Source organism: Crotalus tigris, unplaced genomic scaffold, assembly GCF_016545835.1.
Source record: "Crotalus tigris isolate CLP2741 ecotype Arizona unplaced genomic scaffold, ASM1654583v1 scf7180000018105.1476442, whole genome shotgun sequence".
Classification (NCBI taxonomy): domain Eukaryota; kingdom Metazoa; phylum Chordata; class Lepidosauria; order Squamata; family Viperidae; genus Crotalus; species Crotalus tigris.
The window spans coordinates 1,066,201-1,078,444 of record NW_024096826.1 but is presented as its reverse complement, the minus strand read 5'-3'; the positions used below and the strand labels follow the sequence as shown (position 1 = coordinate 1,078,444).

Below are 12,244 nucleotides of genomic sequence, written 5' to 3'. Positions count from 1 at the left end.
TGTTCTGATTCCCTCTACCTGAATTGAAGTATAGGGTGTTAATAGTACTTGATATGGACCTCTCCATCTAGGCTGCAAAGGGTCATCTGGCATCCATGATTTCACCAGCACAAAATCCCCACCTACCAGATCCTCAGGCTAGAGGAACAGCATAGCTATAAGTAAGAATTAGGCAAATTTCCACTCATCCTAAACTAGGACATCTCCAAATACTTTGGTCCTCCAGCACTTCCATCTTCTGATGGAGGAAGAGAGAAAGAAATTCCATTATATCAGGGGTCTTCAAACTTGGCCCTTTTATGACTTGTGGACTTCAACTCCCAGAATTCCTCAGCCAGCATGCCTAGCTGAGGAATTCTGGAAGTTGAAGTCCACAAGTCATAAAAGGGCCAAGTTTGAAGACCCCTGCATTATATGCTTATATGTCGTGTGTGGGGGGGATTCCTGCTCTCCTCGTAGTTTCTATGCCACCTTCTGCTGTCTAGAAGATGGTTTTCTGGCTGTGTGTTAGTGTTACAACTTAAAAAGAATCTGCTTTGACACTTCCAGATACTTTATTAAAAAGTACCAAGTTTGCCTCATGGAAGGATAGGCAACTTTGTGGTCAGGGAAAACACCTTTATAAACTATTCCCTTTTCTCCTTCCTTTTTTATTCACAGAGTAGAGGAAATTAAGCTAGTGGTCTCAGGATGTACCAAAATCAGTTGAGAAACATTTGTTTCGCAGCAGAGTTAAAAGTAAAAGTCTTAAAGAAACCTAAAAACGGGTAGGAATACAGCCCCTCACTATAGTTATGCAAATTAGAATGAACACTTATGTGTCTCAGTGTTTGAAGACTGAACTAACAATTTGATTTTCTCTAGGAAAAATAAGAATGGAAGGGGATCATTGCTTAAACTAAGCACTGTCATATTTTCTCTTGCATCCTCAAAATAGAGTTGGAGGTTTGGGAAAGTCGTCCTTTCAGACATATTTCCTTACAAGATTCTCCAATGCCTTCAGCAATGGCAGGGCTTCCAGTGTTCTGAAAATGTTCTTTAAAATTAAAAATGGAGATATTCAGAGATGTATTTGCCTTGAAATAAGCCCACACTGAACTATATATGCAGTATAATAATATCTGTGTTTTATTTTTTCTCTTATTATTTTAAAAGCAAATAAACATAAAAGATACAAGGGTATAACGAGGGGAGGTGCAATATTCTGTATGAAACAATTATAAAGAGAATAAGTCCTAAACAAGATGCTTAGCTCTCAGATTCAGTCCATAACTTAATCCAAAGGAAGAAATAATTGCAATTTAGATCCACATTTCTTGACTTCCTGCAATCTCAGATCAGAACTCAATAGCCCTTTGACTCCATACTGGAACATTGGGGCATATTCAGGACAAGGTGGAGCAAGGAAGAATGGAGACCGATGGATTTGTCTGTTGCTGTAGAAGATATGTCAGTGATCCAATCTTCCATATGCTGTAAAAGAAAGTAGCAGCAAGAATTTAGCAGAGTCTACTGTACCATTGGACCCTCTGGGGGCCATTAAGGAGTTCTTGCACAGGAGCAGGTCACCACAAAAGGAGCTTTGCTCTTTTAGAAAATTCTATCCATCGTAATATTCCCCACAGATTGGATTGGATAGTAGGTTATTCTCAAGATCTAGAAGGATCCTACTCCCAGCTCCAATGTGGTCCAGTTTAATCACTGATACAAATTAGGTCATATCATTGTACTCAACAAGTGAGAGGTTATATGTAAGCATTTTTCTGCAAGGGATAAGGGGAACCTCCCATCCAAGAGAAAGGAGACAACCAAAATCATTCCATGTTATTTTGCTGTTTGGGTCTGACCAACAATTATCCCCTCCCTGCCCTCAATCAAGGATTTATGACTCCAAATTATGGAAGTTATTGAGTTGCTTGAATTGGAGTATCCCAGAGGTGTAATACTAATGCTGCAGGCTCTTAAGGAATAAATAAGCTAAGTATTACCTGATTGGAAATATTGGAGTCCTCACGGTCGATGTTTAGAACAAGGTGAAGAATCAAATGGAATATATGGGATTCAAAGTGTTTGGGAAGAGGAGGGTGGATTGGATGGTACTGGAGGGTAAAATATTTGACTGTGTAATGGGATCAGTCATCTATTCTGAGTCAATAACTAAATACTTAAGGTGCCCATCCTAGTATCACTGAGGTATGAAATTTGAAATAGACGCTCCATTAAATTCAGTCTAAGGTCTCTGGAGTCCAGAAATGTATGACTCACAACTGAGGAAGGAAAGGCTTTTGTATTCTTGAGTCACATCTTCTGAGACTTCTTGGAGATTCTTGATGTCTTCTCTTTTAGGAATATCTTCCAATGTTTTATTCAACTAACTGCTCAGTCCAGTTGAGCAATCAGCTCTTTTATAGTTGTGTCCTTCTGAGTTACATTTTATTTTTGTGTTGTGGCTTTGATTATTGTCCTACATTTTATTTTTTGCTTTGGGTTTTATCCTGTACATATAAAACATCTGCCTGTATTTATCCTTTCGCCTTGCTCATCTCTTAATCCTGAATATTGGAAATACTGTAAATATCCTTGCACAAATTCCAAATGTGATATGTTCAATGGTCACCATTGAGCAGGACAGCACTGAAGCAAGCATGTAATGTGGGTGAAGCATTTCTGTCACCTGCTAGAAGACATCGAGCAAAACAAAGATGTGACTTAATTATTCATGGAGCCAAGATTCCAGGTGCTGTGACATTTCTAACTTTTCTTCGAGCCTCATAATTCAGTTCATTTTAGCTGTGTTTCTTTCATCAGCTATCTCTCCATAGATATCCTTAAATGGGAGATATATAACCAAGAAGAACATTATGTGAATGTAATGTTTTTGCTACGTAGTCCACTTCCTCAGATTTGGAGGGAATACTTTCCCAGAACTAATTCTTTGGGTTTCATGTCCAATAATTAGTTGCCACTAGATTTGGAATGCTTTAGCTCACTCACAATTGCTTCTGCTAGATGGATGATGATGTTTATGAAGTATGGCACTGAGAAAATCAAACTTGTTCCTCTTCATCCTGTTGGCCCTGAAAAGATGCCAAGAGAGTTAGAAGAGGCCCTTGCACTGCCTCAGCTCTCCTTTCCTCAAGGAATAGAATAGGAAGAGTGAAACCTAAGATAACAATCAACTCTCACAGAGGAACTTTCTATGAGACAAGCATGCTGGATTTTCATGGGACACATAGTAATTTATGCAGTCCATTTTACAATTCATGAAAACCTCCAAAGAAAATCTCTTTGCTGAGATTTCTGAGTGTTTATCTTGTCCTTATTATCCAAATGCCTGCAAGTGGGGTCCTCTGTTACCTACAGATCCAGATCCTATGGTTCTAGACTGCTGCAGCTTGAAGGAGTCCCATTTGTAGCTAGGTAGTGAGCCTGGGTGGAAATACAGGTTAGGTAGAATGTGCTAGATCTCCTTCCGTTCACATAGGACCCATATCCTTCGCACTGAAGACCTCTTTGGGACCTGATAGGCTTTTCTTTTTACTCATTAGACATGTAAGGGATAATTGTGTCTCCAAAATATTCTCATCAAAAGTTCAGAATCTGCTTGATCTTTGGGAAAGGGATTTGTAGCTGTCTAGAAAGGGTGAAGGACACTTGGGGGTGGGGTCCTAAATGCCAAAGTGCCTTTATCCCTTAAAGTTTAACCACCCCCAAATCTATGGGGCAGCCATTCTAATGTTCCTGTTCATAGTCCTCAAGCTCAGCTCTCTGACATATTACAAATGACATATTAGGCACTGTGGGACCTCTGAAATTGTAATCTTCTGCACCTCCAGGCCTCCAATTCCATTTACAGGGAAGAGTCCATTAACTTGGAGTTTTCTGGATTCTTTCCCAAATTAGTTGGCATGCAGTCTTACATAGAGTTTGCTTCAAACAAGAAAAGTGGGGCATGCTCAGATGGTTGAAATACTTATTCAGGAGACAAAAAAAAAATCCTTTCTCCTTAAGACTATATTAGAGATTTCCACTCCTTTCTAATACCAACTCCACCACCCTCATTCAACCTTAATCATGGTCTCCCCTGCATTCTAGTGCCCTCTAGGTTTTTTACTCCTCTCCGTTTGGAGGAGATCCTGCCCCTCTTGGACTTTCTCTGCACTGAAGGTCAGAAGGGCCCCCACCTTCAGGCAGAATCCACCAGGTACTTTTTGGAGGATTTTCCGGGAGTCTGCATGGGTTGGATTCTGTTGCTCTTGTTGAGGATGATGAGGATGCAGGGCCTTTTCTTTAGCAGTCCTTCTGGGACAACTTTGTTATTCTTTTTAAGAAAGAATTGTATTATTTTGGATAGCCTACAATAGAGAGGAAAAGATGAGAAAAATTATTTGCAGAGATTTCCCTTATGTAGGGACAGATAGAAGATAGCAACAATAAGGAAGGCAAAATAGCTTCTTGGGGGGGAGGGGAGTGTTCTATGACGTTTCCCCTTTCCTGACTGTGCATAAATTGTTCTTGGATAAAGTGAAGCATCTTGATGAAGAGCAAATTCTCCCCAAAGGAAATTGGCAAGTTTGGAGAACTAATTGAAGTGATCTACATTTTTGGCACACTGTGAGGATGCCTGGTTATGATGTGACAGCAGAAATATTCAGGATGAGCAGGCTAATGTGTGCAGTAGGCTCATTTCATTGGGAGAGCAGCAAAAGAGAGCACAGTAATATCCACCATCTTTCTTCTCGGTTTAAATTATGAGCCTTCTTTTAATCCGAGCTATTTTCAGAACCGCCAAACTGGGAAGATAAGTTAGAGGGTATTAAAGGAACCCATTCCTGGGGGGAATTGGCAGAGAGCATTCTCGGACAGTCTTAGAGAATGAAGGCTGCTATGGATTCTTACTTACATTATTATCCCTTTTCTATCTTTCAATTCAGAAACCAAAAAAACTAGAAAAGTTCTCCCTTCTCTCCTGAGCACTGCTGCTGTTGTAACATATGACAGTTGCTGAGACTAAACTGCCAAGGTTCATGATGTCACAGTGGAAGGGCATGATGTCATAGTGGTCCTTTTGGTCTCCCAGCTTTTAATCATTGTGGCTTTTAATCCACGTTATAGCCTTTTCTGATTGATGTCACTCTTATTTCATATTAAGGATATGTATATATTTTAGTTACAAGTTACAACAGTGTAGATTTCTTTTTCAAATCATAGTTGTCCTCCCACAATATAAGCTTGTATTGTGCAAGCATATGATGGGGAAGGAAGGAAGGAAGGGAGGGAGGGAGGGTGGGAAGGAAGGAAGGAAGGAAGGAAGGAAGGAAGGAAGGAAGGAAGGAAGGAAGGAAGGAAGGAAGGAAGGAAGGAAGGAAGGAAGGAAGGAAGGAAGGAAGGAAAAGCAAACCATGGTCCCTCAATCAAACTGCTCAATTTAAATTATGAATGTCTTTTCATTCCCAGTTGACTGGTAAAGCTATTTCCAGAACCACAAGTCGGGGGGAAAATGACAAAGTATTAAAAATACCCCTTCTTGGACTTGGATTGGCAGAGAGCTTTCTAGGAGCATATTGGAAAACCGATCTTACTTACATTATTATCCTATTTTCTTTCTTTCAACCTAAAGCAAGAAACTAGGAAAGAGGTGCTTTCTCTCCTGAGTAATCCCACTAATGTGACATAGGAGCTGAGTTGCTGAGAATTTAAACTGCTGAAGGTAGTGATGTCACAATGGAAGGTGACAAACACCTCTGTAGGCAAAAGGCTTTTTCTGATGATGGCTTTTAATCCAAGCTAAAACGTATTTTACTTTTGAATAAGGATTTGTTTGCACATTTAACTGTAAGGAAGAATACTACAGATTTATTTTTACTGTCATTGGTGCTGCCCCACTATTTAAATGGGATGATTTAAAGTTTACTATTTCCTGTAATCACCAATTTAGTCTCATGGAGTCAAAAGGCCTGATGTGCTCCTCCTTTAAAAAAATTACAAGAAGTAATGGAAACATTGATTAAAAATTGAAAAAACATTTTATATTATCTTGTATAAACGTACAAAAGTTGCAAAATATTTTCATTTCATAATTGCTGTGCACTAATAATCCTAAGTGAAAGATACAATTTCATAGGAAAATGTTCCTCCAGCTGTTATGTTTATTTATAAACTAGACAACCTGTGACCCATTAAATCATCATTTTAGAGATTATTTCCTTACAGGATTCCTCAGTTGTTTCAACAATGATAGAGCTTCTAACATAATTGCCTTTATTGGAAAAATTCTTAAAAAATCATGGAGATATTCAGAGATGTATCTGCCTTGAAAACAGCCCATGCTGAACTGTATAGCACAGTACAGATTTCATAATTATGCTACACTGATTTTAATTCTAGCAGGAAAATCTTTTTTATATATATTGCAGGAAAGTGCTCCTCCATCCTCTGATACTTATTTATTTATCAATATACATTATATATTTATTTAGCAGTGTGAGTGAATTTCCTGGGAACTGGGAGGCAGAGAGAAATGTATTCTGCCAACGTATCTTGAAAATGGTTGGCCTTCCAATGTTACAGTATATGAGTGATTCTTAACTTCAAGATGAGATAACAACCACTACTAGCTAATATTCACTGTGTCATTTAAGGAAAATAACTTCCATGGGGAGAAATTTGGAGGATTGCATCTTTAGAGACCCTCATCTCTTTTCTGTTGTTAATGAAACAGCCCCCCCAAGGAAAATTAGCTCCATAGAGACCATCTAATTCAGCGGTTCTCAACCTGTGGGTCGCGACCCCATTTGGGGTCGAACGACCATTTCATGGGGGTCTCCAAACAACGCGATCCGCCATTTTTTCCGCCATTTTTTTCCACTTTTCCTTAGCTGTGCTACTCCCTCTTATTCTATTGGCTTTTGAAAGCCAATAGAATAGACTCTCTGGAACAGAGTCTAATTCTATTGGCTTTCAAAAGCCAATAGGAATTGTCCAGGGCTGTCTCCGCCCTGCTGAGCCTGCCAAAAGCCCCAGTCTGCAAACGGTGCTGCAAGGGGAACAGTCTGCAGAGCTTCCCTCCCTGTTGAGCAACTAAAAAGTAAGTAAAAGAGGGCCGGGGTGGGAGGTGGGAGGCCGGTGGGTGCAGGGAGGGTTGCTGGCACGCGTGGGGCCCGGCAGGTGCCTTACCTGCCTTGGGCTGGGCCAGCTGGTGGCCCAGCTGGTGGTCGCCCTGTGCCGCCGCTGCCGTGGCCGCCTGGGAGCGTCCGGGCCTGCCTGCCGCTGCCCCTTGCCGGCTATGCCTCAGCCGGCGCAGGGGGGCAGCACTGCACATGCTTATGACCGGGGTTGCCGGTATAAAAAGGTTGAGAACCACTGATCTAATTTGCCTGAACAAATGATGCAGCTTGGAACTAGGCCTGAAAGTATCTGCAACTCACCAGTCAGAAAAAGCTCCACAGAGCAGATATAATCAGGATATTTTGTGGGGGCAGGGAGGGACAGTAGGCAGTTTGGGTTTCTTGAGAATGTCTTGAAGGTGTTCTCTGCTAGGACAGGAACTTCAATAGTCACAAGCTTCCCTAAAGACAAACTAGTGATATTAATAGGAAGTTCACATCACATACCAAGGCAAAGCAAGACTGAAAGTTGCACAACACACCTGCACACTGGTATGCGCAATGCTATACATGCACACAGTCTCTGCACATCCGCCACACTCACAAAGTAAAGAACATTACATCCTACTGGATGATGACTACCCTGTATACAATTCCTTCCCATTTTTTTCCTGCAGTTTGCCTTTAAAAAGCCCTCATTGCTTAGCATCCTCTTGAACATTTCAATCACTCAGAACATTTCCAATTATACCTACTTCCACCTTTAATTTACATTTACATTTTTTTCAGGTCAATTACTTCCCTACCCCCAACCAGGAATTTTAGAGTGTTTTATTGATCTAATGAATTCCATTTCCCAAGGAAGTTGTGCATTTTGGAGCAAGTTTCCTCATCTAAAGATAGAATTTTGTTTTTAAAGCTTTTGCAACTGTTGTCTGAAATTCCTAAGCAAAAGTTTATCTGTATTAGAGGTTGAAAATCTTGAGGGGGGGGGGATCAACATTGAAGCTTGGTATCCAAAATAGTATCTAGAATTCCTGATCTGAAGAAACAAATTCCCTTCTTCCTTCCTTTTCTGATGAGAGTGCTTCCAGAATATACAATTATTCTGTTACTCAGCAGATGAGGATAATAATTTCTAGAAAGAATTAGATTCTAATTTCTAGAAAGAATTAGATTCCTGAGTTGGGAGTGTTTCATCCAGAAATTTACAATGTTTAGGAGTGTTCCTTTGTCAGCTTCTGTAATCTTCTAACAGTCTCCTTTTTTAGAATGTTATTTCTGAAAAATATACAACAAAACAGTGACAAAGCAGCTATTATTAACATGGTTAATTGAAAGTCTTTATGTGTACTCAGATGGCAATCACTGTGATGGGCACAGTTCCCCTTCCTAAATTATGCTTGGGAATAAAATTATCAAGGTCAAATTATGTCTGGTACACTTAGAATAGCCTATTTTGAATTCAGCACAGTTGTTCCAAGGACAGAATGTTCTGACTTCAAAACACATTGCATACCTGTAGAAAATCTCCTTCCATGGTTCTGCAAGTACTCTTTTCCCCAATGAAACTGAACACTCATTGGACAGCTTACCATTGATTTTGCTCAATGAACGTCATAGGCTTAATGTTTTGCATCTCCAGTGGCAAAGCAACATGGAACAAGTACAATATGTGCTTGTCCCTTCTTTGCTTCTCTGGAGAGCTTTCTGCATTCTGTTGAGTAAACACCAAACTACAAGTAGTCCTCGACTTACAACAGTTCATTTAGTGACCGTTGAAAGTTACAATGGGACTGGGAAAAGTGACTTATGACCATTTTGGTAAAAATTCAGATGCTTGGCAATTGACTCATATTCATGATGCTTGCAGTGTCCCAGGGTCATGTGACAACTTCTCTGACCTTCTGACAAGCAAAGTCAATGGAGAAGCCAGAGACTGCAGTGTTTCACTCAGCAACTGCAACAAGAAAGGGTGTAAAAAAGAGCAAAACTCACTTAACAAATGTCTCACTTAGCAACAGAAATGTTTGGGCTCAATTATGGTCATGAGTCAAGGACTACCTGTATAGGAGGCAGTGGCTTTCCATGGGCGGAGGCTGCTGTAAAGCTTTCTGTGAAATGAGAGGTGTTCTTTTGGATGGGCCAATGAAGCATCATTTTAGGGAGCCATTCGCTGATCTGCCAAAATGGAGATATTCTGGGTTGTATGGAATTCTGAAGCTCCACAGAGGCCAATGGGTCCTTTCCCTTTAAACCCAAGCTCCTACCTTGACAATATTTTACTTCCAGTTTTATACTACAAGCCATTAAAGTTTTTAAAACGATGAAAATCTCCCTGGCTGCTTGATAAAATTGTAGTTGTGTTATGCCAAGCCTATATCTGACCCACTGCTGCTCCTGATTATAGGGCTGCCTGTTCTGTAATGAAAAACAAGCATATTTATAAAGATAGGTTTCCTATTATCCTGAGAGGCAGCTGTTACTCTGCTGCAATCTTTTATTTTTTTTAATTAGTTTAGTAGAGTACTGCCTGTTAATTCCACACTTGACAGTGATCTTTGGCCCTAGTTTTTGAAGCCTTAAATGATATTGTCCTTAAAAAAAACCTCAAGGCTCACCACCATTAAATATTTGATTTGATTTGTTCTATTATACAGCATATTAAATGTTATTCTGCCAGCTAAGTATATATGGGTGTGATCCAAGGGCAATTGAAGTTAATGGCCCTCTTTCAATTAGCATCAATGGACTTTTTTTTTAATTAAGCACCATATATGTGCTTTCCAAACCACACTAATAACATTCTGACTATACTAATAAGGAATTTTCTTAGGAGCTCTACATATGAGATTTGTATGGTTCACCAAACATGAGAACAATAGGAAGGAGGGAAGGGGCCGAAGGTCTTTTTTACCATGCTGAATAGCTGCTGTTCCACTAATTCTTAAGATGTCAAAAATTGTGCTGGGCATCATCATCCAGAAATTTGAAATAAGCCTTTATGTGCAGAGTGGGTAAGCAGTGTGAAAGCAAGCATTTTAAATAAACTGTTTCTTGCTTCCGTTTTCCCAACATCTTAAACACAAAAAATAATAATAATGAAGTTCTCACTTGGTCAGACCAAAGAACATCAAGACCAGTTTCCATTTTTCCAGAATAACCCAGTTCATGCTTCTTGGAAATCCTCAAACCCAAGACTATTATTCCCCATCAGCAAATATCCTTCAAATAGGTTGGCACTGGATGGCCACTACCCCACCAATATAGTCACTGATCAATCTGTTACAGGAAATTCAATGCTTTTAAAACCTCTAACTGCACGATACAGTCATTTTCATTCATTCACAGTGTTTTGCAAATCCTAGTAAGAGAGAGAAATCACAGATACATGCATTCGTTCTGGGAGCTAGCTCGATAGTGGTTAAGGCACCAACAGATTGTGAGTTCAGGTCCCACCTTAGTCATGAAAGCCAGCTGAGCAATCTTGAGACAGTTTCTCTCTGCCCAAATCATCCCACAGTGTTGTTGTTATGGGGAAAATAAGAGGAGGAAGGTGTGTTAGATAGGTTGGCTACATTGGTTTATTTGCAAAAATAATAAAAGTTGGGATATAAACAAATAAATAAATTCTTCAGGCTGAGCATAATAGATCTATACTGAAAATTAGAATTACCTTCTTCTCTTGTCCTTTCCCAGCAACTTTTAGGATGTCTTCAATTTAAGTTGTTGTTTTTTTTAAAAAAAGCTCTATATCTTCATGTACCTCCTCTTGTTTTATGTGGATGTTTATTCTTAATATCTCAGTCTGAAAGGGCTCAATGTCTGTTCACTGCTTGCGCACCAGTGCTAGTGAACTATGAAGGTTTCCACCACTGGACAATGGATCTGACTTTCCCCCAACAAAGAGGAACATTTGCAATGTCAGATGCCTTCTGGGGCACTTTTATCTTAATATTGTTTCATTTTTTCTATTCCTCAGACTCATTTTGAACTTGTTTTATAAATGATTTAAAGGGAAAAGTTGTGAAAAAGGAGAAAACAGAGCAAAAGGCATTGACTAAGAGTGAACTAAGAAAGATAAAAATGGAATAAGGTGACCAGTTAAAATTAGATTTTGGGAAAGAAAATTATGAATTAAGAATTAAAATACCTCTTTGGGAATGATGGATGTTTGGAGTTCCCTTGTTTATTTCTTTGGTCAGTTAACCAAAACAGAGATAGGGGAAAAAAGAGAAAAAAGCACATACATAAAGCTCTAAGGAACTTGTTTTGTAAATAGCCCTGATAGCTCTTTCTTTCGATACAAGCACTTGCTTCTATCCAAATGCCATCTCTTCAGAAATAATCCCAATATTGGAGCTAAGCAATGGTAGCCAAATTTGATGGGCTCTTCAAGGGTATTGTATCAATTTTTCAGGCATAATACCTCTCACATTTCTAAATATTATTAGACAACCCATGACATCTTGGGTCATCCTTCTTTCTACATAAAACATAGAGTGATGCCATTTCCCTCCCCTGCACAATCTTCAGCAGAGCCCTGATGAAGCCGCTGCCATCTCCTCCTCCTCCTCCTCCTCCTCCTCCTCCTCCTCCTCCTCCTCCTCCTCCTCCTCCATAGCTGACCTGCAGAATTGTCTGCCATTTTTCTGGAGGAAGGGGGAAAAAGAGAGCAGGGATTTCAAGGAAAAATCGACCCCCATTCTCCATTCTGGCATGTCCCCAAGGTTCCTCCAGAAAGGAAGTCAGTTCATGCATCAACCACTCATAGCAGGCATCCAAGTCACACCCTTGTCCTTCTCTCACTGCCCACCACCCTTAAGAGATTTCACATTTTGGCCTTGGTTCCAAAGCAGTCAATCACTACTTGTCTATCAGGCCTTACCATCAGCCAATACCCAACAGAAGAAGGCATGGAATAGGGTGGGGAAATGCCACAACTTTCCTAAATTTCAATTTCACTGGAATGATGTATCTGGATTTGGGGTACATTCTTTAAATTAGCCCATTTGAGGTACCTTGATTTGAAACATGTTTCCCTATAATGTACTGTTTTGTCCAATTGAAAGTTACAATAGAGAAACAGGAGATTTTTAATATCCATAGATTTATCCATTTAAAAGTCATAGATTAGT

At 39.8% G+C, this 12,244-nt stretch overlaps 1 long non-coding RNA gene across 1 annotated transcript; it reads right to left on the bottom strand.

The window, feature by feature from the left end:
• Nucleotides 1-1,195: 1,195 nt before the first annotated feature.
• Nucleotides 1,196-5,649, bottom strand: LOC120310043. Its single transcript, XR_005557251.1, has 4 exons — nucleotides 5,587-5,649; nucleotides 4,185-4,355; nucleotides 1,989-3,077; nucleotides 1,196-1,473 (listed from the first exon to the last, which is right to left on the bottom strand). It is a non-coding gene; the product is annotated as an uncharacterized LOC120310043 (long non-coding RNA).
• Nucleotides 5,650-12,244: the final 6,595 nt, after the last annotated feature.